The sequence below is a fragment of the Aethalodelphis obliquidens genome, unplaced genomic scaffold (assembly GCF_003676395.1).
Source record: "Aethalodelphis obliquidens isolate GAN/ISIS:26980383/991018 unplaced genomic scaffold, ASM367639v1 scaffold72, whole genome shotgun sequence".
In the NCBI taxonomy this organism is placed as follows: Eukaryota; Metazoa; Chordata; class Mammalia; order Artiodactyla; family Delphinidae; genus Aethalodelphis; species Aethalodelphis obliquidens.
In genome coordinates, this window is record NW_020838016.1 from 674,572 (window position 1) to 699,916 (window position 25,345).

The following is a 25,345-nucleotide window of genomic DNA, read 5'->3' on the forward strand; positions in this document are numbered from 1 at the left end:
TGCCTTACTGCCTGTGAATCCTCTGCTCCCACCTATTTGAGATTGACTAATCCTCAGGAAAACATTCTGATTGGTCCTATGGGGATCATAGGTTCACCACTTTGACCAGTCATTGAGGCCATAGATGTGAACGATGATAATTTGTACCCCCTGGTCCTGGTTCTGCCCCTGCCCCTGTGAAACTGTTCCTCCTCTTAGAAAGAGATGCAAAGAAAGGATTAGATTTCCAAGAGGTTTACTGAGGGGAATGCCAGCAAAAGATAAACTGGAAGGGAGCAGGAGTAGGCAGGGAGAGGCTTCAGGCTATAATGTAGGTCTGATGCCTATGAAAGAAGAGAGGAAAGGAAGGATGAGCAGGAAGAGCCTCAGGTCACAGTGCAGTTCTAAGAAAGCCTTCACCAAGCTAATAGAGAATTCCCAAGAAGATTGCCATTGGAAAAGTACTACATCAGGCAGGAATGTCCCAGCTCTAGACTCCCATCATGCTCAGTCATTGGCTGGGAGCAGCCTGGAGGAAATACCGTACTGGTATGACACCATGGTGGATCCCAAGGTGCAGCAGCTGGAGCCTATCAGTCAATTATGTCCCACCAACCCAGCAGGCTCTTTAGAAGGTCTGAACTGTATACCTTATGGTTGCTACAACCTGATGGTCAGAAAGGGAATGGGGGGAATGGAGAAAGAGGTGCTGGGCAGAAAAAGGATAAAAGCAATAGCTGTTACACTAGATTTCTCCACAAGGGAAAGAATCTTACATTTTCTTTGTCCTTCAGTCCTCAGTTCTTTGAATCTCTATGTCCTTACACAGTAATCAAAGTTTAGTAATTAAATTTGATTCTAAAGATGATTACAAAAGAAGAGGAATAAAACAGGTTTTAGGAAATAACAGTGTGATCTTTCTCAGCCTAGATGGAGTGATTCCTTTGAGGGTAAAAACATACTTTTGATGTGTAAAGTCTAGTGTATTAAAATTTGCTTGTCTTATCACTCTAACTTCCTGTGATTTCTAATTAAACTTCAGGACACCTGTGAGGGTTCTTGTTTCTTATTTAATAGTTGTGTGAATTAGTGGCAGAACTAGAAATAGAAACTAGGTTTCATCCATGTTCTACCCTTGTTCCCTGCCTCAGTCTCAACACATAGATAACCAGGGCCAGAACACACAAAGGCTAGATTTTCACTGAAAGATGTTGAGATGAAGGACCTGAATTTGGTTTGGAATAGAAGAACTGTTCAAATGAAATGGGATGGTATAGCTGCAATGGAAAAGAGTATGGTTGTTCCTCAAAAAATTAAACATAGAATTACTTTATGATCCGACAGTTCCATCTCTGGACACATACCCAAAAGAATTGAAAGCAGGAACTTGAAGAGGTATTTGTACATCCATGTTCATAGCAGCATTATTCATAACAGCCAAATAGTGGAAGTGTCCATTGACTGATGAATAAATAAAGAAAATGTGGTATATACATTCAGTGGAATATTATTCAGCCTTAAAAAGGAAATAGACTCTTTTTTCTAAAATAGAAACATAGTTGATTTATGATAGCATATTAGGTTTCAGGCATACAACATAGTAATTCAATATTTTTATAGATTATACTCCATTTAAAGTTATTACAAAATAATGACTATATTTCCCTGTGCTGTACAATATATACATATTAGTTTGTATCTCTTAATCCCCTACCCCTATCTTACTCTTCCCCGCCATCCCTCTCCCCACTGGTAACCACTAGTTTGTGCTCTATATCTGTGAATCTGTTTCTATTTTGTTATATTCATTGTTTGTTTTATTTTTTAGATTCCACATATAAGTGATAACAGAGTATTTGTCTTTCTCTGACTTATTTCACTAAGCATAATACCCTCTAGGTCTATCCTCGTTGTTGCAAATGGCAGAATTTCTTTTTTTATGGCTAAGTAATATTCCATCGTATATGTATAACACATCTTCTTTATCCATTCATATGTTGATGGGCATTTGGGTTGCTTCCATATCTTGGCTATTGTGAATAATGTTACTGTGAACATTGGGGTCCATGTATCTTTCTGAACTACTGTTTTCATTTTCTTCAAATATATACCCAGGAGTGGAATTGCTGGGTCATATGGTAATTCTAATTTTAGTTTTTTGAGGAACCTCCATACTGTTTTCCATAGTGGTTTCACCAATTTACAATCCCATCAACAGTGCACTAGGGTTCTTTTGTGTCCACACCAACTTTTGTTATTTGTAGACTTTTTGATGATAGCCATTCTGACAAGTATGAAGTGATATCTCATTGTGGTTTTGAGTTGCATTTCTCTGAGGATTTTTTCTTGTGCCTGTATATCTTCTTTGGAAAAGTGTCTATTCAGGTCTTCTTCCCATTTTTAATTGGGTTGTTTATTATTTGATATTGAGTTGCTTTAGATGTTTATATATTTTGGATATTAACCCCTTATTGGTCATATAATTTGCAAATATTTTCTCCCATTCAGTAGGGTTGTCTTTTTATTTTGTCAGTGGTTTCCTTTGCTGTGCAAAAGCTTCTTTTAATTAGGTTCCATTTGTGTATTTTTGCTTTGTTTCTTTTGCCTTAGGAGACAGATCCAAAAAAAACATTGCTATGATTTATATCAATGAGTGTACTGCCTATGTTATCATCTAGGAATTTTATGGTTTCAGGTCTTACATTTAGGCTTTAATCCATTTTGAGTTTATTTTTGTATATGCTGTGAGGAAATGTTCCAATTTCATTATTTCACATACAGCTGTTCAGTTTTCTCGGCACCATTTGTTGAAGAGACTGTCTTTTCTCCATTATATATTCTTGCCTCCTTAAAAAGGAAGGAATTTCTGGCATATGCTACCACACAGATGAACTTTGAGGACATTCTGCTAAGTGAAATAAGCCAGTCACAAAAAGACAAATACTGTATGATTCCACTTATATGAGTCATCTAGAGTAGTCAAATTCATAGAGACGGAAAGTAGAATGCTAGTTGTCAGGGACCATGGGGAGGGGAGAATAAAAAAATGAAATGGGACGACTTTGGAAAGCCATTTGGGAGGATCAACTAAAGATGAATATAGTATATTCTGGAACCCAGCAATCACACTCATTGGTATATGCCCAAGATAACTGAGTGCATTTGTTCATCAAAAGACAGGGGCAAGGATGTTTATAGCTACACTATTCATCTGGCCAGAAACATTCAGATGTCCATTCATGGGAGGATAGGTAAGTATTCGTACAGCGGAATACTATACAGCAATGGAAATGAACAAACTACTGCTACACACAACATGAATGACTCTCACACACATGAAGCTGAGCAAAAGTGATTCCATTGTAAACATGGTAAAGTACTCTCTGGTGTCAAAAGTCAGAATAGTGGTTAATTCTTGGGAGGAGGTGGAGGAGCAACTGGGGGCAAGCATGAGGGTGGCTCCTGGGTGTTGGTAGTGACCTGTTTTTTCATCTGGATGGTGGTCACATGGGTGTGTTCACCTTGTGAAATTTAATTAAATTTTACATGTATCATTTGAGTACTCTTTTGCATGTATACCTCAATTTTTAAAAGTTTGTTAAAATAATTGGTCAGGAGTAATTAGGCTTCTAGAGTCACCATAGAGTTTGAAATTAGTCTTTACATATTTAACACTCAGAATTGATATAGTGGATAGTTTTGGGCCAAACTGTGGGAAGACAGTGAGCTTTTCTCCATAAAGCATGTATTGTTGTCTGACTATGTAGGAGTTAGTGGCAGACCCTTAGCATTATAAAAATATGCTTCATGTTAAAAACACGTATGTACATTCACTCCTCACAACAAACCTGAGAGTAGCAATTGCTACCATTGCTACCTTCCAGGTGAGCAGTCCAGCACTCAGAAAACCCAGTGATCTACAAAGGTGTCTCAGCTAGTAAGCAGTGGGGTCAGAATTAAGCCCAGGTAAGCTGTACCCAAGCTTGTACTGGCTCATCCTCCCTGCTCTGCCTCCAAGTATATTTTAGTATCTGGCAATGCCCCTCATTCACATGACATTGTGCCTGGGGAGTGTGGTTCTGATGAAATTATGTATATATTTCTATCGTAGAGAAAAAATTCTATAATTTTCCTTGGTGTTTACCAACTAGATTTAAATTTTGATTGTTTTAATTTTTAATTCAGTACTTTGTTAGAATGTCAATACATTAAGGAGTTATTTTATTTAGGCTTTTACATTACAAAAAAAGTGTAAACGACATTAAAGGAACTTGAGAAATTAAGAAGTCTTCCATAATTTTGCTATCCCATTTAAATGGTAGTATCCCTTCTTCTAGATCTGCTCTTGTGTGTTTATTTTTCCCACTTTTTCCACTCAACAATACATATCTTAGAGTCTTTAAAACTATATTTATAGAAATAACTCTTTTTATAAGAGAGTAAAATTATTATTAAAAAATTGCAAACTGAAAAAACATGAAGAAAAAATGAAAATTGACTTAATTGCACAACTGAGCAAGAACCAGCACTAACAACTTATTGTGATATATGTGTGTGTGTATATATATATATATATATATATATATATATATATATATATACATACATACATACATACATATATCCCTACTTTTTAAAGATTCTTTTCCCATATAGGTCATTACAGAGTATTGAGTAGAGTTCCCTGTGCTATACAGTAGGTACTTATTAGTTAGCTATTTTATATATAGTAGTGTGTATATATCAATCCCAATCTCCCAATTTATCCCTCCCTCCCTCCTTTCCCACTCTGGTAACCATAGGTTTGTTTTGTACATCTGTGACTCAATTTCTGTTTTGTAAATAAGTTCATTTGTACCATTTTTTAAGATTCCACATATAAGTGATATTATATGATATTTGTCTTTGTCTGACTTACTTCACTCAGTATTACAATCTCTAGGTCCATTCATGTTGCTGCACATGATATTATTTCATTCTTTTTTATGGCTGAGTAATATTCCATTGTACATATGCACCACATCTTCTTTATCCACTCCTCTGTCAATGGACATTTAGGTTGGTCCATGTCTTGGCTATTGTAAATAATGCTGCAATAAACATTGGGGTGCATGTATATTTTTGAATCATGGTTTTCTCTCGGTATATGCCCAGCAGTGGGATGGCTGGATGATATGATAATTCTATATTTAGTTTTTTAAGGAACTTCCATACTGTTCTCCATAATGGTTGTACAAATTTACATTCCCACCAACAGTGTAGGAGGGTTCCCTTTTCTCCACACCCTCTCCAGCTGTTTCTAGATTTTTTGATGATCATTCTGACCAGTGTGAGGTGATACCTCATTGTAGTTTTGATTGCATTTCTCTAATAATTAGTGATGTTGAACATCTTTTCATGTGCTTTTTGGCCTTCTGTCTGTCTTCTTTGGAGGAATATCTATTTAGATCTTCTGCCCATTTTTTGATTGGGTTGTTTGTTTTTCTGACATAGAGCTGCATGAGGTGCTTATATATTTTGGAGATTAATCCCTTGTCAGTTGCTTCATTTGCAAATATTTTCTCCTATTCTTTTGGTTGTTATTTAATTTTGTTTATGTTTCCTTTCCTGTGCAAAATCTTTTAAATTTAATTAGGTCCCATGTTTTTATTTTCATTACTCTAGGAGGTGGATCAAAAAATATATTGCTGCAATTTATGTTAAAGAATGTTCTGCCTATGTTTTCCTGTAGGAGTTTTATAGTGTCTGGCCTTACATTTAGGTCTTTAATTCATTTTGAGTTATTTTTGTGTTTGGTGTTAGAGAGTGTTCTAATTTCACTCTTTTACATGTAGTTGTCCAGTTTTCCCAGCACCACTTATTGAAGAGACTGTCTTTTGTCCATTGTATATTCTTGCCTCCTTTGTCATAGATTAGTTGACCATAGTATATGAGTTTATCTCTGGACTTTCTATTCTGTTTCATTGACCTATATTTCTGTTTTTGTGCAAGTACCATACTGTTTTGATTACTGTAGCTTTGTAGTATAGTCTGAAGTCAGGGAGCCTGATTCCTCTAGCTCCATTTTTCTTTCTCAAGATTGTTTTGTCTATTCAGGGTCTTTTGTGTGAAACCATAATTTTAATGGGCACATCACAGCTATTGGACAAAAATATTTAAAAGGAGACTTCCCTGAGTAATTTTTTCATTCTTAATGTTCTCTCTAGTCTATTATGTATATAAACACAGTATAACTTTTTACATAATTTCAAAGATTATAAGCTTTTTAGGGGCAAAAAGCATTTGGAATAAAGTATAGAATCTAGCCTGAATCACAATGATGCTCACCAAAGGTGTTGACCAAATTTGGGGAAAACCTGGTGACAGTTTTGGATTTTGGGTATCTATTACTTCTGGGTTAAAGAATATATGAAAACTGATATTTATTTATAAAGATAAAAGAATCTTTACATATCAAAGCAAGTAGTCTTTGGCTGATGATAGGAAATAATAATATATACTTGAATGTGTCCCAAATACCTTCAGCTTTACATATGTACCCACTGGCCCACTTGCCAAATATTTGTCTGCCACCAAATTTCTTTGTGGCATTCCCATGGTGGGTGTGGGTACTGGTGCTGGCATGGTTACTGGGCTGCCACAGGCAATACAGAACTCTCCAGTTCCTGCCCTCACCCCTTCACTGTAATTGCTTTAAGGTTCCCCAAGGCTCTGGGTCAAAACCAGAGAGAAGAGGAATTTCCTCTCTTTCCCATTCCAAGGAAAGTAAAATATCCTCCTAGCTTTCCTTTATCCCAACATTAGTATCAGGAAAAACAACCATTCTATTTAGGAAAAATCTTTACCCTTCTCACTAGAGAGAGATTTTATTCTCTTGGCCCCAAGAAAGCAATAGCAAATTAGTTCAATCTTGGCCCATAGTCTGATTCATTCTTTCTTATCTAGGATTTTTGGAGTGACAGATGCCCCAAAAGTGTAAATAGGTCAAGTTGATCTCGCCTAAAATTAAAAAACAAAAATGTGTTGGAGCAAAGAGCCATGACTTGTGTTCCAATCAGTTTCAGGCTGCTCACTTAGGAATACTGAGGAAGAGAGGGAGACAAAAATTGTAAAATCAGGTTGCCGCTTGCTGTCTAAATAACAACCTCTTTGCCATTCTCCACTCGTTTAAATTCACCATAATGAGGAATGCCCTCTGACTTGAAAGCAAAGATGCAGTTAAAATAGCTGGCTATACCATTATTTTCCAAACAAGTTATGTTCACCAAATGATAAAGAGAGTTAATGTTCAGCTTCATGGCTATTTATTTTAGACCTAAAATGATGCAGACAAGTGCTCAGAAATATGAAGACTCTGGAGGGTGTTGTGTATTCAGTTCCACAGTTAATAAATTATGAGTGTTATGTATGTTGTGAGTTTAGCAGTTAAATGGGTCTCAATATAAAACTGTACCTTGTTGATGGAAATAAACAAATACAGAGCTACTTCATTAAACTTAACTATTATTGACGACATTGTAAATATGAATAAGGTTTTATTAGAATTGTGTACACCTGTGGTGGTACTTTTCTATAAAAGTGACCCAGAACCTCTTACCTTCTAAGATTATCCTGCACTTGCCATGTTTGCCTGAGAATGAAAAAAAGAAACTTCGATTATGGGAATGCATCCTATTGTGAATGGAGAGAACTCTATGCTTGCCTTCAACTACCTATGGTATTCTTTATTTCTTCCCCCAGTTCTCCCCTCTCCTCTGAACTCTCTCACTCCTAATATTTATAAGGCCCTGGAATCCATTATTTCCTTGGTGTATACCAGATTTATGTGCTCTGTGCATATCTGTGCAACAGGGGAGGAAAGAGCTGGAGGAAAACACATGAGGAGTGTTGAAAAGCAGTCTGGAGGAAGTAAAATGAAAGTGTTCCACAGAAATTAATATGGTAATACAAAGGAGAAGCCTGTTCGATAGTGTTTAAAAAATCATAGAGCCTAATTTACTTGAAAAGAGATTAGATCATTGCCAAAATGGGCACATATTTATAATGTGTGTATCCTCAAATGAAAAAGAATAAATGGTTTAGCTAGGTCAAATGTAATTTCTGATTAGACCCTTGCCAAGCTCTCCAACAAGTTACAATTTGAAAGGAAGCCCAGTAAATTTGGAGTTTGGTTGAGTTTAAAATCTGATTTTCCGATTCATTTATACTTAGAGATGTTGTTGTTTTTTCTCTTCTCCAATTTCAAATAGAACAGCAACTGTGGACTGAAACTAATGGTAAAAGTAACAGTGAGGTTATAACAATGAAGTTTCCCCATTAAGAAACAAGATTCCCCGGTCTTTGAATAGAATATAAATCATGTCAGAGTAATAGAGTGAATAACATCTCTTCTCAATACCTAAATCGATTGCCAAAATCCTGAGATGAAAGTTTTCTTGAGATAAAGAACTAAGCCTTTGAAATATCTGTCCTAGTTATCTCTTAGGTTAGAAGTCCAGTCACCCATTCCTACTTCTGGAAAATGCCCTCCTCCGTGATCTACATAATGGCACAGCCCTGGTTGATTAGACTGGTGCACCTGGGTTACCTGATCAATTTGGAACTAAGACTGAGAGCAAGCAGGATTAAGGATGGTGAAACCAGTAATGTGTGGACTCAGAAGCCATTAGCAGTAGCTGTTAAACCGTGTGGACTACAGAACATAAAAAGCTGGGAAACAGAATGGGAGAGAATTTGGGAGCTTCACCAGAGCATTCTGGAGTAGTCTCAGGTTCCGGTGTGTTCCTGAAATCCAGCAAGTTTTGCCTTTTGGTTCCATGATGACCACTGTCATCTTTATAATAAACTTTTTCAACTAAAATTAAATCCAAGGGGCTTCTCTTACTTCCAACCAAGAAAGGCCCTAGACAACTTTTGGAACTGGAATTTTATAATTATTTACTTAAAGCTAAAACCATTCCTGTTTTAAATGTTAAGTTCAGACAAGCTTGATATGAGCACTAATATTAATTTTGATGTTTTAAAATGATGGTAGATAATTTAAAACATTATGTTCTTCTACAAAACAATAAAATAACAAACTAGTCAAAAATAGAGAAGCAAACTTTGTACGTTTCCTTAAAAACTAATTGATACTTTTAAGAAAATTTCATATGCATGAGTCTTTCCTAACGTCTTCAAAGAGACTTGGCCATTCCCTACTTCTGTAGCAAAGCGTATTGCTATCATAAATGTATAATTATGCATAGCAATTAGCTATCATTCCCTGTAATCTATTGCAGCTCTACTCAGCTCTAATATTGCGAATATGAGGTTGAAGAAGCTACAGGCCCAGTTGTCAAGGGAAGACAAACATAACATGTCACATGGGACTCTCCCTATTGCTTCAATGTGCCTACATATTAGAGACAGGGCAAGGGCCATCTCCACAGGAACTGCTGCGAGATAGCAAAGTCAACCCTGTGACTCCTAGTCTTTCATCTAAATTCGACGTAAATAAGATAAGCTTAGATCGCTTTTTTGTTTTTTTTTAAATAATTTCTTTGAAGTTAATTTATAGGAGTAGAGAGCTTTATGGCTAGTCCCCTCCATTCCCCATTAGGGAGAAAAAGGAAATTCCTACTACCTCCCCTTAAGACAAGTTGGAGCTGTGGGGGCCAGGAGGAAAAGAAATACGTCACCTGGACTTAAGACTTAGAACAAATGAGACTGTTCTAAGTCTCATTTGGAGGGTGGGGGAGGAAACAGCAATGACCTTTAAAAAGAGAGATGGTCGTAATGGGAATGTCCCACACTTCCAGAGTTTGCTAGGGCAAGGGTACAGAAGTGTACTGGTGGGCAGAGCAGCCTCTGCAAAAGGACAGCCAAGCCGGAGTCATCCTGAAAGGATCCAGGATCAGAGAGCTGACCCGCAGGGTGAGGGAACCTGAGCTATTCTGCTGGATGCAGAAGCTGAGGAGTGAAGAGATTCACAGAATAATGAATGTTATGTTAGTGTTAGACTAGTTAGTGAGGTCATATCCACAAAGATCACTGAAGAATCTACAACGTGTTCATAAATAGAGCCAGCATTTCTATGCGGGCATTCAATAGCCAAATGAGAGCTACAAATAGCACCAGTTAGATAAATAGAACTTTGCCTCTTTTCTTCTCATCCCTCTCCCTGACCCCAGTCTTGGAGGCACTATAAGTGGAAACAGAATTGGATGAAAGATGGAAATGCCGATATTGAACTTGACTACAGTTGGGCTGCAGCCTGCAGGCCTGCAAGCCTTGTAATTGCCCAGCCTTGAGACTGAAGAAAGAACCCAGAGACATCGACAGAGACATCAATGGTTTATTGGATAGAGAATCTTACCTGCCCACAGCAAAGGTTCTGTGGTGAGGTGACACCTCACCATGAACAGTCGATGGCAAGAAGGACATGGCAGCAATCTTCTACTCAGGGGAGGAGGCTACTGTTTATAGAGGGTATTGATGTCAGGTTGGCTCACAGTTAGCAGGCAAACCAGCAACTGGGGCCGTGGGAAGCACATAAGCAGTTACTGATTAAGCCCTATAATTAAGAGGATTGGATAGTTATGTGAATGAAGCAGGGCCTGGTCAAGCAGGGGATGTACAGAGAGCAAGAGAACAACCATCTTAAATGACCTGACCATTTAACTGCATTTCTTAATGTCTGAAAACAAGACTGCTCTTTGTTGCCTGAAGATATTAAAAGTAATAAATATGCCCCAGATGTTACCAGGAAGAAGGGAGATCTGCCAATGTTTAAAAGCATTCGTGGGAGAAAAAGTCTAATTCAACTCATTCAATAGACCTGTCAAACAAGTAAACAGATAATTAAAGAGAATGGCTTAAGTATTGCTATACAGGTGAGTATGGGCTGTCGTGGAGAAAACATGGGGGCACCTGAGTCTCAGGGGAGCAGGGAATGCTTCCCAGAATCAGTGAGTTGAAATAACAAGTAGGAGTTTGCCAGGTAAAAAGAATGAAAAATTGGAGGCGAAGGGCAGCTGGGCAAAAGGAGGGGCAGGTACAAATTTCTAGAGGCAAGAGAAAAAACAGCCCGTTTTGGAAATTACAATTAGTATGTTTTGAATATAGACTCTGATGGGTGAGCAGTGCAAGGCCATGAAGTATATATTGTGGTAAGGAGCTTGCATGTAATACTGGAGTCTGTGGGAATACATGAAGTGGCATTTTTAAGCAAGGAAGGAATATTGTGAAAGGTCATTCAAGCTGCTGTGTTCTGAGACACCTGGAGCTGGGCCCGACCTGTTAAGGAGCTGTAACAGTAATCAAGGTGAAGGATGCCAGTAGTTTGAACTAGAACTAAGGTAATCACAGTGAGAATGAAGAGAAGGTAACAGATACCAGTGCTCTTTAAGGAGTATCAATTGAAAAACTTGGGAATGGACTGAATGAAGGAGTAAGTAGAAGGAAGGTTTAAGGATGCATGTTTTCAGCATGGACAACCAGATTTATTCAATCATTTAATAATTTATTTTTTAGCACTTCCAAAAGGCCAAGCACTCTTAGGAGTGTCGGGATACAGATGTTGTAGTAATTGGCAAGGTAACTGGATTGCATGGGAAATTGAAAGAGTAAGCGTAAACAGCTCTTTTTAAATAATTTGAAGGCTCTGAGGGGATAAAAGAGAGAGTAGTTAGTCGAGAAAGAAGAAAGTTGGGAACAGGTTTTAGAGTTTTAAGGATGGTAATAACTTGTATGTGTTGAAATGCTGATGGAAAGAGATTGGAAACAAAGTGGGGGGATGAAGTCCTGGGGGAGGGCGGATGGGAGGAACACAGGTGAGGTACTGATCTTCAGAAGGACCATTCCATTGGAAACAGCTGTGGGAAGAAAAGATGGGCACAGATGTAGGCTAATTTGTAGGGGGAAAGCCTAGGAGATGGATGGAGTTTGATCATCTGCTGAGAGTGAGGGCAGGGAAGAGTGGATAAATACAGGGACACATGAAATGACCCATTAACAAAATCTACCCTTTTTGTGAAAATTACACTATTTATTCTGAATAAATAAATTTTATGGATAAACTGAATAAGGAAATGAAAAGAAAAAATCACACAAATATTCAATAAATTATCAAGTGTTCAGTTTACTAATAACAAAATGAATAGTAACAGAAACTAAAACAACCATGAAATATTATTCCCCTTTATCAGACTGATAAAGGTTAAAAAGATGAGAATGCTCAGTGTTCCTGAGGATTTAGGGAAAACTTATTGGTAGGACTATAAAGGTCACTACCATTTGGAGAGCAATTTGGAAAAATGTGTGAGAATTAAAATTTGTGTATGCTTTGACCTGAGGATACTACTTCTAAAAATTTATTCTAAGGAATTGATTGAATAAAAGCATACAGACATATGTGTAAAGATGTTCACAGGAGCATTATTTGTATTAATGAGAAGTAGAAAACAAATGAAATGTCTAATGATGAATCCTGATAAATATTTATCATATATCCACTCAGTTATTAAAAATAATAATAGAGAGGTACAGTGATTGACATGGAAAGATGACCACAGTGTACTAAGTGGAAAAGCTGGTTAAAATATAATAGCTTATTTTCTCAGAGTTGTAAAAAAAATATATGCCTAGAAAAACACTGAAAGTAATTTTTGGAGAAAATGTTCCAATGGCTTTTTTTTCCTCTAAATATTTTTGTATTGACTTTTTTTACACCTGACATATATTACTGTTTATGAAACAATAAAGCTAATGCCATTTTTGTTCTACAAAAATTAAAAGTAAAAACGTGCCAATTAGGGAAAATTTTCAGTCACACCACTGCTTTGGGGTGAATCATGAAATGACTGTTTAATGTGCGTTTTCTGGCTCTCTGTCCTATGTTTTATGTGCTATAAAATGTGGTTGCTAACCTATTGACATACAAGATGGAGCTCTGGCCAGATGAATACTGAAGGTTTTCATCATTGCAGTCACTGGTTAGGCCTCAGTTTCAAGGAAGACAAAGCCAAACTAAACCAGAGAAATTGTCGAGCCCAACCAAAACCTATTTAAAAACTGCCTGGTGGTGTATGGAAAGGTCTGTCATGGTTCACCTGCTGCTGATGTGACTTGTGTTCTCACCAAAGGTAGATGTGCCAGCTATGGTTTCTAAGCTGGACTTTCCTCAGCAACACAAGAGGCTTCATTTGGAGTTGGAATATGTCACTGGCATAGATTATGGCTCTTGCCGCCTCATTTTATAAACCCTGTAAGTCTTCACCAATAGAGTCACAATTTCCAATTGCAGGCATTTCTCCTGATTTTGGTGTTGTAATTTTATAAAACAAATAACTAATATACTTTATTAATGTGGTATGTTGGTTGAGCATGAGATTTTGGGGGCTTGCTTTTCCACAAATTCATTTGATAGGTCACCAGAATTTATACTTTTAGCAACTTCATTTTGAATCAATATAATTCAAAGTGACATCAATAACTTGGCAAATGCAAGGTTGCAAATAATTTTTGATAATTTTTAATTCTGAGAAAAGTTAAATATCTTTCTGTTGATGATTCTTATGGAAGAATTTTTCTAAAAAGATTGAACTCTTCATACAAATTAGTTTCATCTAAGTCTGAATTTATTTTTAAACGTAAATTTATACAATGGCATTCTAATATTTCCTCTGACATTTTCTGTAACTTGTGGAAATTGAAAATGGCTTCATGATTTGTATATAATTTAAAATGGATAAAGACTATATAGTACATAAATATATACAATGGAATATTACTCAGCCATAAAAAAGAACAAAATAATGCCATTTGCAGGAACCTGGATGGATCTAGAGATTATCATACTAAGTAAGTCAGCGAAAGACAAATATATGATATCACTTGTATTTTGCGTCTACATTTAAAAAATGATATAAATGAACTTATTTACAAAACAGGAACAGACTCACAGATTTCTAAAACAAACTTATGGTTACCAAAGGGGAGACATGGAAGGGAGGGATAAATTAGGAGCTTGGGATTAACATATACACACTAAAATATAGATATATTTTATCTATATGTAAAATAGATAACCAAAAAGGACCTACTGTATAGCACAATACTCAATATTTCTGCAATATCCTATATGGAAAAAGAATCTGAAAAAGAATGAATATATTTATGTGTATAACTGAATCACTTTGCTGTACAACTGAAATTAATACAACATTGTAACTTAACTATACTCCAGTAAATTTTTTAAATGTTTGTTTATGTATTCTATTGCTGTATTTTCATTTACAAAGAAAAATTAATTTAAAAAGTATTTTCCTCATTAATAATTAGATCATTTGAAGCATCATATAAAAACAGTTTTCTTTGCCATAAAATGCAACAATTTTAAATTTAATTTCTATTTCTAAGCCTGTGGATATTTTTTCCCAATATTACAGCAGTTTTCAAAACCAGAGACTCTAAATTGTTTACAGTCAAATAACTCCCTAATATGCTTTATTGCAATGTCCACTTTGTATGCTTTTATTTTATTATAATTTACTGACAAAGTTTACTGCCTGAGTGCCAGCAGTTCTTGTCATGGTGCTTAGTCTGGAGAGTTAACATTTGTGCAAATGATGTAAACATGGGCTCTGGAGATGGACAGGCAAGCTGTTCTCCCACTGAAAGTCCTGGTGCTAATCCCATGTGAAACCTTTCCTCTCCTGGGCCACCACCACTGCTACTGCTTCTGCTATTTCTGCTGTCACTGCCAACATTCCGGGCCCCAGTCTCTTGGCCCTGGACTCGTCTTTGGGGTCCCACAGCAGGTGTGGACAATGCACAGGCCAACTGGCCTGTGCTCTCATTGCTTGCTGCTTGCCATGCTCTTGGACCTGAGCTCACACATACACACAAGACACCTAGTGTATCTCCTCTGTGCACATACATGTTCCATTGTTCCTTCTGATTTCACTTACAAAACACAAGTTCAAAGAGCAAATTATTAAGAAATTCAAGATGGTGACAGCAGAGTATTAAGCCAAACATAGGGCCTATTCAAAGAGCTGCGTCCTCTGCAACTGGCCCTGCAGCTGGTCCCGCCCACAACAAAAACCCATGCAGCCCAACAGGGAGGCTGTACCAGGGTTGAGGACCTTGCTGTAGGTTAGTTTTGTCTGATTTAGAATTTCATGTGAATGGAATCAATCTAATTTCAGAGCACTTTTTAAATGTAAGCTAGCTTTATTGAAGTATAATTTGTATACAAGTAAAATCCATTCATTTGAATGCACAGAATGCATTTTGTCTATGAGTTTTGACAAAAACACAGAATTTTGTAACTAACACCACCACAGTCAAGATATAGAACAGTTCCATTATACCCCCATGCCCACCCCACTCCCCAATGTCTCTCATGGAGACTAGAGTTGCTAGAACAGAGATCTACTGTTTGGGAAAGATGAATTCAGATTAATGCAACAATCCTCAGCATGATATGGAAATTGATTTGGGAGTTTAAGGAAAAAGAAGATGACCAAATTAGTGAGATCTGGTATACAGAAGTGGTGGTCTGTTAGCGGTAAGAGAAAATGTATAAGAAGTTGATCAAATACATTTTAAAAATTTAGGGCCATTGTGTATTTTGAATATACTTACTATATAAGGATCTAGAGTTTTCTGAAATACTGGAGTTGTCTCTCATTTAGATTCAAATTGACACTATTGAATTGACTTCTGACTGTTACCTCTGAAATTACTTCCTTCTGTGTAACTCAAAATAGCATAAGGGGAGGGGTATATTGACAGAACTGTACACACACACACACACACAGGCGTGTGTGTGCACGTGCAATCTATGTGCCACAGCCTGAGGCAGGTGGGGATACCTTATCACAGAGGAAGTTTGTCATGGGTGCACTTTTTGCTTCAACCTGGAGAAAATCCTCAAGGTGTTATAGATTGATTTGTTGTCTTGATGAGTTGAAATGCTCACAAGTTCATAGATTAGGTATTTGAAGGCATCACATAGTCTAGCTAAAAAAAGAAGAAAAGAGAGATAAACCATAACTCTACAAGACAAGAAAAATAAATCAATGCAGAGAATGTATTTGAGACAGCAGCTTCAACACTTGATTGCATGAAATGGCAGGTGGCAAAAGTAAGCCACAAATGTCCAGAACAATTTTTTTCCTATTATTCTACTGTGTAGGCCAACTGAATGGGGTCTACATTTTTTTTTTTAAGATGCTGGGGGTAGGAGTTTAGTAATTTATTTATTTATTTTTGGCTGTGTTGGGTCTTCGTTTCTGTGCGAGGGCTTTCTCTAGTTGCGGCGAGTGGGGGCCACTCTTCATCGCGGTGCGCGGGCCTCTCACTATCACGGCCTCTCTTGTTGCGGAGCACAAGCTCCAGATGCGCAGGCTCAGTAGTTGTGGCTCATGGGCCTAGTTGCTCCGCGGCATGTGGGATCCTCCCAGACCAAGACTCGAACCCGTGTCCCCTGCATTAGCAGGCAGATTCTCAACCACTGTGCCACCAGGGAAGCCCCGGGGTCTACATTTTACACAGCTAAACCTGAGAACCCTGGCTGCCCAAGTAGCATAATTGAAGTGGGCCAAAACATTTCACATCAGTTCTGTGCAAATTCCCAGAATTGAATATACCCAAGAAAAATTTGGTGTCTATATGTGCACAGAAACTCATATTCCCAATCTATTATTTAAATAGGCATTCTGTAGACTTTTATGATGTGTTTATGAGGTGGTGTGTGAATAAAAATTAAATAGGCATGTGTTTTTGTTATAAGGGCCTGAAACTTGATTAAATAATCAAGCCTTTGATTATTGAACCATGATGTTGTCCTTCTATTTTTCTGCTCAATGATGCTTAGATTTTGGATTGATGACTGGTGTGAGGCAATTTTCAATGTAGAGAATGTTTGCTTCTAGATACAGTGGGATTATCTTGAGGGACATAACTGCAGAAAAAAAAGACACTGGGACTTGAGGTTTGGGAAGGCAGGAAAAGAATGCATATAGAGGCAGAGCGAGTGCTGGATAAATGTTCATGGGGGATGGCAAGCACAGTCAAATAATAACATCAGAAATACTTCTTAGACATTACCTTGTAAAAGACTGAATTGAGATAGGGTATATATTAGTTTGATATTCAACTTCAAGTGCTCTATATTTTTCTTTTAAAGCATGCATATATGTATGCACTGTAGTTTGTAATTTGATTTCTGAAAGTAACTGAGATACAACCCTTTGTAATCCATGAATACATGGGCTGTGAACCATGCCTGGAGGCTATTAGAATGACTTCACCAAGTAATGACATGTCAATTTTAACTTTGGTTTTTATGGCAGATTTTATGGAGAAGGAAAAAATAACTGTATTTATTAAACTGACAGTGACAAGAATTATCACTGATCTAGTTTCTTGAAATGTAAGCACTGTTACCACTTTAACACATGTGCCTTTTGTCTAGGATTCTTTTGTCATGATATAAGGACTATCTGCCTTTATAATTTATTTATTTGGGTTCAGGTAAATCCAGAGGATGCGATGCAGCATTCAACCTGAGTGTGATCTAAGTCTAGAGACACTAAAACCAGGCCAAAATAGGATTTATCACACCATCTAGTCTGTTCTTGAATGCTCTGTTAAGCCCTTCTATTTAAGAAGAGTAGAAAGGAAATAGAAAAAGAGGGAAGGAAGAAACCAATATTTAATGAATACCTATTATGTTTGGTCAAAATTGTTCTCAGAGTCAATGCAGTGACATCCACACTGGATGGATTGCCATGAGTGAGAGTAAAATTAGAGATCTTCCCTATGTGTCTAGGAGGTTTGGAAACACCCAAAATAGCAATCACAGTTATCCAGCAGTCATCTCAAGGTGATAAAAATACAAAGTGATTGGATATTTTTGAGCAGAAATTGCTTCCATTGTAACCCTCTTTTAGGGAGAGATGGGGTGAACAGAAAGGAGCATTTTTAAAAGGAGAGTAAGAGGCAAACATTGTCAGGGCACATGGAAACACCATACAAGAAGAAGTAGAAACTTGAAGATCACAAAGTCTTTTTTTGAAAAGAGGAGAGGAGGTCTTGGCTAAATGGCTCTGAGGTGTGCTGCTTCCAGAGCAAGAGTTGCCCACAATGAGTTTGATACATATGAAGATGTGCCATCCAGCTCCTTCAGGGTCTGCCTCCACTGCAGAGAGCTGCCGGTCCAATGTCATGACCTTCTCGGGGCAGACAGTGACGAGTGAGGCAGGAGGGCAAAGGCTTGCTATCTTTTTTTTTTTTTTTTTTTTTTGCGGTACGCGGGCCTCTCACCATTGTGGCCTCTCCCGTTGCAGAGCACAGGCTCCGGACGTGCAGGCCCAGCGGCCATGGCTCACGGGCCCAGCCGCTCCGTGGCATGTGGGATCTTCCCAGACCGGGTCACAAACCCATGTCCCCTGCATTGGCAGGTGGACTCTCAACCACTGCGCCACCAGGCAGGGAAGCCCAAAGACCTGCTATCTTGACCCTGCACTGGACCATGCAGATGGGTAGGACGTGATCCAAGCTCCCTACTCGGTGGGCTAAGGCTTTGCTAGGTCTGTCTCATAGTTTACCTTCTCACTTTAACCCATCCTGCTTCCTCCCCCTTTCTTTCACAGGTTTGATTTCTAACAAATACAGTGCACCCCAAATTGTCTCAGCATTACTTCCTGACAACCCAACCTGCAATGGTGAGTAATAGTATCTCAGATTACTTTAGTGGACAGACACCTCTCAGGATGTCTCAATAGTCAAGATACATGTTACTTGGAACACTTCTCAGAGAATACCTTTGGTCTAATTTCATGCTCACAAATTAATTTTCTACTATCTGATTTCCACGTGGTTTCACTAAAAGGAAAGAATGCCATCTTAAGCATCTAGTTTATTTGACAGTTATATTTTTTATTATAAATGAGTAAATTCACCTTTTGATAAACTCAATCTCTGCAAACCTTATTAATATGAGTCTGTTCCTGGGACATGGTCTCATTCTCAGAGTGCCCACAAAATCAGTGTCCTGACCATATAAGATTCAGGACAAAAATCTGATAGCAAGGTCAATGTTACAGTAGTGGACATCTGTTATTTTGTCTTTCTGGAAACCTATCCTCTGAGAAACACTTCTGCCTTTCATTCTTTGGGATTCTTTTGGCTCTCTCAAACATCACCACCACCACCACCTCCATCACAGGGATAGACCTGCACCTCAAACTTGACTGATGAAGTTCCCTCTTCTGGAAATTTGACTCTCCAGTGGAGATGCGCACGAAGCAGAAGGTAGTTGGAGCTGAGTCATCTGATGGCAATGCTCAAGAGATTGTCCTTGAATTCCTAATACTGTGTTTCCTAAAACTGTCCTAGTTTGTATATTCCCAAGCTCTTTGTTCAGCTCTCTGTTCAATTTGTAAATGACTCCAGCAGTCTTCTAACAAATGCCTTTTACCTTTTCAGGTTAGTCAATGTATTAGTCAGGTCTAAGAAAACAGAAACTACTTAAGTGTTCTGGAATCATATACAGGGGGTTGTTACAAGGTGAGAGAGGATCTGTGACGCCAACCCTAAACTGGGAAACAGCCCAGAGATTAGCCATAGTAAGAAGTTACTCTCACCCTTAGCTTGGAGGGACGAAGGTTGTTATCAGAGCCCAGGGGCCTGAGTTACCTGGAAGAAGCTGAAACCAAGAAGACCTGTTTAACATGAACTAGAGCAGTGAAGGAGACTCAGCTGCAGAAATACCCTGGCTTCTCCCTTCCTCCTGCCCTCCTAACTCCTACCAGCACCTCCCATTAGCCACAGCCAGCTGGCTGGGAGCCTGGGAATTGAAGCCTACCAGGTTAGCCCAACTACGAAACAGAGCCCAGGGCCAGTACTGTCAGGATACCCTTCAGTCACCTACATGGAAAACCTCCAAATGATATAGCCATTTGGGGGACCTTCAACAGCAGGCAGCCTATATTCCTTAGATGGTCATTTCGACCATGAATTGTGCACCTTACAGGAATGGTAATTATATAAACCAAGTACTGTACCAAGCACTGTTTACATTCTTTATTATAAAGCATTTCTAAATAGCCAATATAAACCCACTTAGCTCCAGGGAATTGGCATTAAGAGGGGCTGATTTTAAATCACATCCATTCAAGACTTTTCATACACCACCCAATAAAAGGTGAATTTAGCCCTATTCTGTTAATAATTCCAAACTGAACATATATGTGCCATAAGAATAAGGTATATAAGACCTCATTAATTGAGCTCTAGAGAATGGAGAATGAAGAACAAATTGTCATAACCTTAAAGAGTACATTTGTTTATGCTATTTTGTAGGGGAAAAAAACCAAATAAAGCTGGAAAGTTACTGAATAATGGTATGTTTGAAAAATATCAATTACTCTGCACAAATCCCTCTGGAAAATGAAATGAATTGGATTCCTGTTTTCATTGTTGTTGTTTTACCTCTAATGAAGGTTTCCTTTGTGTTTTCCTGAAAGGAGACTGTCTCACGGTAGGGCATGTGTTTACTTACTTTTATAAATATCCAGTAGAAAAATTATACCTTTTATGGCAAAAATATTTTTGGCAGGTGTTCCAAAGTAAGTTGCTTGTGGTGGTGTCTCCCCAGCATGTTGGCATAATAACTATACAATTTTTTAAATTGCTATGGCTATAGATTTCCAATTTCATTCTTGCCTATGGAAAATTACAAAAGACAACAGATAATTTTAAAAGAAAAACAAGCCTACCTATCACTTTTTTTTTTTTTTTTTTTTTTTTTGCTGTATGTGGGCCTCTCACTGTTGTGGCCTTTCCCGTCATGGAGCACAGGCTCTGGATGCGCAGGCTCAGCGGCCACGGCTCATGGGCCCAGCTGCTCTGCGACATGTGGGATCTTCCCGGACCAGGGCACGAACCCGTGTCCCCTGCATTGGCAGGCGGACTCTCAACCACTGCGCCACCAGGGAAGCCCCTACCTATCACTTTTGATTTGTGGAGAAAACAATAAGAATAACTCATTTAACAGTAACAGGGATTTAAAATGTGCTCTAAAAGAAATTGGGTTCAAATGTCAACTTTGATTCAAAGCTATCTCTTAAAGTATAAATAATTTAAGGGTACCATGGCATAACACCCACACTCCACTGAGAACTAAATAAACATGATTGTCACTGAAAATTTGTAAAAAGTGATAAGATCTAGCTTGGATGCAATGATGAAAATTACCTAATGGCAAACCCAGACAAAATGGTGGTAATTTAGTTTAGTGCACCTAAGGAATCCTAATAGTTGGTGACCTCCACACACCCCTGGTTTCCAGTTTTACCAAAAGAGAGTCTGAGAAGAATTTGAAGTTTCAGAGATTTATAATCATTCCAGTTTCCGAACATAGTATTATGGGAAAAGGAACAAATAAAAGTTGACTTTACAATGTATAAGATTTAGGACTTTTCTTGAAGGTTGTGGAGATATTTGTACTGCAAATAAAAGTTAGAAAATTTGCAAATTTGAAAAATCTCTTAAGACTAAATTAAGATCCCAAAGTGAAAATATTCTAGTAGTTTATCAAGTCAGTCACAAAGGTCCATTTTCCAAAGTACTGGACTGCAAGTGATGAGTTTCAAGAAAGTAAAGATGCTGAGATATATCCCAACCCCTTCCTCCTGTATCTTACAACATTGCTGTTATTCATTTCATGTATCCATACCTTATTATCACTCAGTACCTTGTTTCTCATATTACTTCAAACAGTTATCTATTAGATCAACTAAGAATAAGAAAAATAAAACATGCTATTTTAGCTTCATTTATTCCTTCTTTGATGTTCTTCCTTTTTTTATGTAGATCCAAGTTTCTGACTCACACAGTTTTCATCTTTCTGAAGAACTTCTTTTAACATTTCTTACAGTATAGGTGATCTGGCAATAAATTTCCAAATAAATTTGTTTGTCTGAGAGAGTCTTTATCTCTTTTTTGCCTTTGAAGGATAATTTCACTGGACATGGAATTCTACATGGGTGATTTTTTTTCAACACTTTAAATATTTGATTCCACTTTTTTCTTGCTTGCATAGTTTCAGATAACAAATCCACTGTAATTCTTATACTTGTTCCTCTATAGGCAAGGTGTTTTCCCCCTTTGGCTTATTTGAATATTTTTGGTTTTCTGCACTTTAAATGTGATCTGCATAGGAGGAGACTTTTAAAAAATTTGTTGAGAGTACAATTTTAATGACTCCTTTTGTGAATTTTGTTTTTAAACTCTTGGAAGATTTTCACTTATGTGATTTGTTCCTAACATTCCAAAATTGGCATGAATTTTAATTATCCTCAGATTTCATGTCTGAACAAAACATACAAGGGTACAGATAAGCATTTAAAAAGATCATTAACTTATTTCAGACATTTCATTATATTTTCATACACTGAGTATGGAGAAAAATGATCAGTAACTTGTTTTATTACATGTTGGCAATTTATTTTTTGTTTTCATTTTTTTAAATTTAATTTTTATTTTATACTTGGGTATAATTGATTTACAATGTTTGGTTAGCTTCAGGTGTACAGCAAAGTGATTCAGTTATACATATACATATATCCATTCTTTTCCAAATTCTTTTCACAAATAGATTATTACAGAATATTGAGTAGAGATCCCTTTGCTATACTGTAGGTCCTTGTTGATTATCTATTTTATATATAGTAGTGTGTATATGTTAGTCCCGAACTCCTAATTTATCCTACTCCCACCTTTCCCTTTGGTAATCATAAGTTTGTTATCGAAGTCTGTGAGTCTGTTTCTGTTTTGTAAGTAAGTTCATTTGTATCATTTTTTTAAGATTCCATGTATAAGTGATATCATATGATATTTGTCTTTCTCTGACTGACTTAATTCACTTAGTATGATAATCTCCACGTCCATCCATGTTGCTGTAAATGGCATTATTTTGTTCCTTATTTTATGGCAGAGTAATATTCCATTGTATATACGTACCACATCTTCTTTATCTTCTGTCGATGGACGTTATAGTGCTTCCATGTCTTGGCTATTGTAAATAATGCTGCAGTGAACATTAGGGTGCATGTATCTTTTCAAATTATAGTTTTCTCCAGGAGTAGGATTGCTGGATCACATGGTAGTTCTACATTTAGTTTTCTAAAGAACCTCCATACTGTTCTCCAGAGTGGTTATACCAATTTACATTCCCACCAACAAGGTAGGAGAGTTCCCTTTTCTCCACACCCTCTCCAGAATTGTTTGTAGACTTTCTGATGATGGCCATGCTGACTGGTGTGAGGTGATACCTCACTGTGTTTTGATTTGCATTTTGATAATAATTAGTGATGTTGAGCATCTTTTCACATGATTTTGGCCATCTGCCTGTCTTCTTTAGAGAAATATCTATTTAGCTCTTCCGCCCACTTTTTGATTGGCTTGTTTGTTTTTTTCTAGTATTGGGTTGCATGAGCAATTTGTATATTTTGGAGATTAATCCCTTGTTGGTCATATCATTTGCAAATATTTTTTCCCAGTCTGTGGGTTGTCTTTTTTGTTTGTTTGTTTATGGCTTCCTTTGCTGTGCAATATCTTTTAAGTTTAATTAGGTCCAATTTGTTTATTTTTGTTTTTATTTTCATTACTATAGGTGGTGGATCAAAAAAGATATTGCTGTGATTTATGTCAAAGAGTGTTCTGCCTATGTTTTCCTCTAAGAGTTTTATAGTGTCTGGCGTTACATTTAGGTCTTTAATCCATTTTGAATTTATTTTTGTGTATGGTGTTAGGGAATGTTCTAATTTCATTCTTTTCCATGTAGTTGTCCAGTTTTCCCAGCACCACTTATTGAAGAGACTGTCTGTTCTCCATTGTATAGTCTTGCCTTCTTTGTCATAGATTAGGTGACCATAGGTGTGTGGGTTTATCTCTAGACTTTCTATCCTGTTCCATTGATATATATTTCTGTTTTTGTGCCAGTGCTATACTGTTTTGATATTGTAGCTTTGTAGCATAGTCTGAAGTCAGGGAGCCTGATTCCTCCAGCTCTGTATTTCTTTCTCAGGATTGCTTTGGCTATTCAGGGTCTCGTATGTTTCCACACAAACTGTAAAATTTTTGTTCTAGTTCTGTGAAAAATGCCATTGGTAATTTGATAGGGATTGAATTGAATCTGTAGATTGCCTTAGGTAGTATAGTCATTTTGACAATATGGATTCTTCTAATCCAAGAACATGGTATATATTTCCATGTTTGTGTCATCTTAATTTCTTTTATCAGCGTCTTATAGTTTTCAGAGTACAAGTCTTTTGCCTCCTTAGGAAGGTTAATTCCTAGGAATTTTATTCTTTTTGATGTAATAGTAAATGGGATTGTTTCCTTAATTTCTCTTTCTGACCTTTCATTTTTAACATATAGGGATGCAAGAGATTCTGTGTATTAATTTTGTATCCTGCAACCTTACTGAATTCATTGATGGGCTCTAGTAGTTTTCTGGTAGTATCTTTAGGATTTTCTATGTATAGTATTATGTCCTCTGCAAACAGTGACAGTTTTACTTCTTATTTTCCAACTTGGATTCCTTTTATTTCTTTTTCTTCTCTGATTGCTGTGGCTAGGACTTCCAAAACTATGTTGAATCAAAGTGGCAAGAGTGGACATCCTTGTCTTTTTTCTGATCTTAGAGAAAATGCTTTCAGGTTTTCACCATGAGAATGATGTTAGCTGTGAGTTTTTCATATATGGCCTTTATTATGTTGAGGTAAGTTCCCTCTATGCCCACTTTCTGCAGAGTTTTTATCATAAATGGGTTTTGAATTTTGGCAACAGCCTTTTCTGCATCTATTGAGATGATCATATGGTTTTATTTCTTCAGTTTGTTATTGTAGTGTATCACAATGATTCATATGTGGATATTGAAAAATCCTTGTCCCCCAGGATAAATCTCACTTGATCATGGTTTATGATCCTTTTAGTATAGTATTGGATTTTATTTGCTAGTATTTTGTTGAGGATTTTTCAGTCTGTGTTTATCAGTGTTATGAACTATAACTATAATAGTTATAATTTTCTTTTTTGTGGTATCTTTGTCTGGTTTGGTATTAGGGTGATGGTGGTCTCATAGAATGAGTTTGGTAGTGTTCCTTACTCTGCAAGTTTTTGGAATAGTTTCAGAATTATAGGTGTTAACTCTTCTCTAAATGTTGGATAGAATTTTCCTGTGAAGCCATCTGGTCCTGGACTTGTGTCTGTTGGAAGTTTTTAAATCACAGTTTCAATTTCAGTAGTTGTGATTGGTCTGTTTACACTTTCTATTTCTTCCTGGTTCAGCCTTGCAAGATTGTACCAT